Source organism: Eumetopias jubatus, unplaced genomic scaffold (assembly GCF_037043125.1).
Source record: "Eumetopias jubatus isolate StellerSeaLion01/CBP00866 unplaced genomic scaffold, mEumJub1_p1.0 scaffold_15, whole genome shotgun sequence".
NCBI classification, from domain to species: Eukaryota; Metazoa; Chordata; class Mammalia; order Carnivora; family Otariidae; genus Eumetopias; species Eumetopias jubatus.
The window spans coordinates 91,758,719-91,763,815 of NW_028274821.1; positions in this window are offsets into that span (position 1 = coordinate 91,758,719).

Here is a 5,097-nt window from a genome sequence, read left to right on the forward strand (position 1 = left end):
AATGAACATGTTTTATTATTTTTTTTAGAAGAGGAGGGGCAGAGAGAGAGAGAGAGAGAGACTCTTAGGCAGGCTCCACGCCCAGCACGAAGCCCGACACAGGGCTCGATCTCATGACCCTGTGATAGTGACCTGAGCTGTGATCAAGAGTCAGACACCTAAGTGACTGAGCCATCCAGGTGCCCCAAGATTTTGTCTTTTTGAGTACAGTCATCCCAGTGGGTGCCAAGTGGTGTCTCGGTGAGGTTTCATCTCATGACGTTGAGCATCTTCTCATGTGCTTGTTGGTAATTCATAAGTCTTTGGTGAAGTGTCTGCTGAAACCTTTTGCCGTTTTTTTTTCTTGAATTGTTTATCTCATCCCTGAGCTTTGGAAGTTTCCTTATATGTCCCAATACAAGTCCTTTATCATATATATATATTTTACAAGTATTTCCTCCAGGCTTGTTCCTTTTCTTTTTAATTTCCTTAATGATGGCTTCTGAAGGACCAACGTTTTAAATTTTGATAAAATCTAGTTTACTAATTATCCTCTCTGACGGATCACACTTTTGCTGTCCTAATATTTAAGAATCTTTCCCTGATGGAAGGTCACAAGGATTTTCTCTTACATTTTCTGCTGGAAGCTTTCTGGTTTTTGGAGTTAATTTTGGGGTGTGGTATGAGGGAAGGGTTGAGGTTCGTGTCTCATTGGCGTGGGAACATCTGTCTGTGCCAGTGTGCTTTGTCCAAAGCCGTTCATTCCCGAGTGGCAGGTTTGACTACCTCTGTCTCCGTGACTGACAGCAACTACTCAGTAAGAATACAGAAGTTTGAAGTGATTCCACTGTGGAGCTCGATTTGATGGACTCCTACAGAATGTGAGGAGCAAACACGCGGGGCAGGCTCCCAAGGGGCAGTTAGGCAAACTGACCCCACACTGGGGCATAATTTTTACACATTGGTGTCTCATAGACTGACCTTGGTACCCGTGAGAAATGAGTTATAGCTTGGCCCCCCCACCCCCCATCTGCAAATTAAGAAAGAAGACATCATAATGAAATCAGAACAAGGGCGGCCACAGTGCCTGTCTCAGTGGGCGACAGTGGAGAGGCCCGAATCAATACACACGGAGCAGGGTATGGAAGTGTCTGGAAGGCATGCTGCATGCCGGTGGCCGGCCTTTCATTCCCTCTGCCTCCTGCCTGTCGTGCTCCTTTGCTGATTCATGCATGGGTTTATGAGCTGGTGCTGCCTGCAGGGTCAGCCATGCACCAGGCTTGGTGGGGCCTGCCCAGAATTCCCGTGCAGCGAGGAAGACGCCACTGCACAGTTAGCCGGATTCCCTTCGTGCTCACAGAAGGATGCAGCGCCCGGTGGCTTGGATGGTCCACGATGGGGTTCCGCATTGTGCCATCACACAGCAGGACAAGAGCGGCCATGAGGGGCAGTGGACAGGACACAGGACTAGGGAGCCCACACCAAGCGAGGTCAAGTCCCGGCTCTGTTGGTGTGAGACCTCAGGCACACTGACACTTCACTGATCCTCAGTTTTCCAACCTGAGCACTGGGGACAGCCGAGATGCGTTAGGATGAGGAAGTGATAACAGGTTTGAGAGCCCCTTCCAGGCTGATCACACGACTCAGAGGACGTGGGCACCGTGGGGCCCAGTGTAGAAGAGCAGGTGTCTGCAGGAAGGACGTTCAGCTGGGCTCTGACGTTGCCTGTTGTGTTGACATCGTGGGTTCTGCCACTTTGTGACTTCTGGAACTGGCTGGAGGCCCCAGGCTGGGGATCGCCCCCGGCCCCCCGGCCCCCCGGCCCCTCCCCTCCCAGCCCCGGAAGTCAGGCTGTCGGTCTGAGGCCGGCAGCTTCCTGGAGCCCAAGCTGGAGCCGGCAGCAGGCCCTTATCAGCTGCTGCTCTGAGGCCCGCTACCGGGGGGCGGGGGGCAGGGGGGCCGCCGGCTCTGCCAAACATCTTCCAGATGTGGCCACAGCTACCCGATAGCCTGGCTCTGGTTGGGGCCCTCAGCCAGCAGTCTCCTGTTAGCAGAGCTGTTAGGAAAACAAAACCCGGTGAAGGCACAGGAGGCCCACCTTCTCGGGAGGGAGAGAGGGGCGATTGGGCTGGACATGCCGATCCAGGCACTTGCTGGCCTCCTCTCTCCCTGCGGCCTTCTGGCCGGAGAGCCCGGCCTGCCCAGCCCGCCCTGACCTTGGGGTGGTTGCAGCCATCGGCTGGCTGCCTCCTGGGTGGGAATCTAAGTCTCCCCAGCCGAGGGCTCCCTGGAGGGTCCCTCCACAGTGCACGTGGGTGATGTGGGGTTCATGTGCCTGCTCACCCCAAAATGGCAGCTTGACAATGTTGCCAGTTTGCCAGTCAGGTTGAGGGTCCCATGCGCCTCCGCCAGCCTTCCTGAGCCAGGACAGGTTTTTGGCAGTGAGGGGCCGTGGGGGAGGCGCCAGTAGGGTAAGCAAGGGTCCCTCCTTTTAGAGGTGTTGGGGCCTGAAGGGTGACCAAGGTCTCACGGCCCCGGGGAGTGGGCAGCCCAGAGCCGTTTCCTTTCCAACACTCGGCCCCTCCATCATGCTCCTGGTGTGCAGGTCAGCAAGGGGTCAAGGCCAAGGCTTCTGAGGTTACTGACTAGCCATTTATCCAGTGTGGGCTCTTCAAGGAGCCATGAGTCTGCCCTCGCCAAGACATGGAAAAACCCACCCACTCCTTTGTTGAGAAATATTTGTTAACTGTGCGTGGAGAGTTACTACCTACATCCTCCTTTGCAGCCTGCCCCTTGCCTGTCCACCTGGTCCCGCCCCCAGTTCCTACGGCCACAGCTGCCCCTGGCAGTTCCCACACAGACCCTGCTTGACCCTTTACCCTCTCCCTGGACCACTGCTCTCTTCTCCTTCAGCTCGGCCAACGGCACCCGCTCCGCAGAGCCTTCCCTGACCCCCATCCCCTCACTCACCTCTGTCTCCACTGCCCTGCTAGCTTGGGCGAGGCGGGCAGGCGGAGCCCTGGGGGGGGCTCCCGGGGTGGGGGGGTGCTCCCAGTGAAGCCCCGAGGTCGGGACAGCTGCTTGCACGGGTGACCACCCAGGAAGGAGGTGCTGTTAAGTGGGGCCAGGACAGGCATCGGGGAGAGACGGAAACCCCAGAGCAGAGCTGGTGACAAGACACCAGGGTGTGGACCATCCCACAGCCCTTTGTCCTGCAAGGCTGCACCCGAGGCCAGCACAGTTCTGCTCTGAAGTCCTGTTCACGTGCTCAGGTGACCTCAACCACCCTCCCGCCCCAATCCCGAGAGAGGGCAGGAGGGGAGCCCAGGGCGGCCTCCTCCCCCCTCCACCTCTGGACCCTGAGCATGCCAGGCCAAGCCCATCTAGCTCCCTCTCGTCCTGGATCACAAGCCAGAGACGACAGTCCAGCCATGGGCACCCTTCCCTCCATCAGGGGAGCTGTGGTTCTCTTGCGGCTCTGGCATGAAGGAAGCAGGAGGTCGGGGGAGTAACACTCTGACTCAGACCCGTGGCACGGTGAGGCCGTCACAGACGAGGCCCAGGGGCCAGGCATCTGCAGGCTCCCATGGCTCAGTCCACTTTGCTTTTCTAGTTTCAGTCTCAAACCTGCCTCTTCCAGGCAGCCTTCCTTGCTTACTTCCTTGATCCATACTAAACACTTGTTTCCTTGGCAAATGGGGGCATTTGGTGCCATATCTGAGGTGAATGTCCCCTGACGGTAAGGACCCCTTTACTTGTTTGCCCCCTACCCTCTTGCTTGCCCATGACCACCGAGAATGGAAATAATGATGCCATCTCTTAAAATGCCATTTATACAATACTGTGCTAAGTGCTTTGTAGTCAGTGACCTCATTTAATCTTGGCAACACCCACGTGGGGTGGGCACTGCTACAGAGGAGGAAGCTGAGGCCAGGGAGCCGGGAGGGGGCAGGCGGCTCACCCGAGGTCACGGAGGGAGAGCTGTTTCCTCGCCTCTACACCTGACCTCCCAGCCCAGCCTCCTGCTTCCTCTTTTTGCCTGTTTTACTTTCCCAAGACCAGTCTAGCTGGCCTCTGACTCAGTTTACCCCAGGGGCTGGAGTAGGGCAGCGGGCGAGGCTGCTGTCCTGGATCAAAGGTGAAGAAACCCGGTGCAGAGATGGGACGACACGGGCCCCAGGGCTCCGCGCCGGGAGGGGGGGGTTCCCGGTGGCACGTGCCCAGCGTGGCCGCTCAGCAGCGGACCGGCTGCCCGGCCAGCCGGGTTACGCCCCAGGCCTTCCGCCGACTCTGCAGAATCGGTCTTGCCCACATACCTGGCGCTCCTCCCTGCAGCTCCTGGTTGCTTTCCTGTGGGTCCCGGGCCAAGCCCCTGCGGCCGAGCCCAGGGCGGCCGGCTTCCCCTAACTACAATTGCAGCCCCGCTGGCGGCCCCCATGAGGGAGGTGGGGAGCTGTAAAGCCTTTTTAAAAGGGGCAATAAAAGTTTTGGGTTTCAGATGGTCTTACTGAAGAAGAGACTAACAGAGACTGGAAGTGTCAGTAGCAGACACAAAGGCCACAGCGTGCAGACTGCCCTCCGACAGAAGCACCTCCTTCTGAGGACACAGGATGCTGGCTCCCCCGGCCGCGCGGCCCTCGCCCGGCTCCCAGCTCCGGGGGAGATGGAGGGGCCCCTGCAGTACTCCGTTTTCTCTGCATGGTTCTAAGTGGTCATAATACTTCTCCGTTTGCCCCGGAGGAGGTGTGCGGCGCCCCCTGCAGCTGAGCCCCGTGCCCCCGTGCATGCGTGTGCTCGGGAGGCGGCGCGTGCCTGGGCCCGGGGCACACGTGTGCTCCAGCAGGGGCATCGGCTGTGTCTGCTCCATGAGCTGCAGGGTCTGGAGGCCAGGGCTGGCCCCGGGGAGGCCTGTGCCCACCGCAGCCCCCAGGTTCAGGGGGGATCCAGCAGGGGGACGATGCCAACCTGCTCACGCGTCCTGCACGCCACAGCCCCTCTGCCCATGTCACTTGGTGTCACTCAGGAGCCCCAACCCCGCATGTCCAGGGAACTGCCCCACTCCTTTTGTTTATGGTGGATGTGCTGTCCCGAACGGTAGCCCCTAGCTGTAGCCGAAGG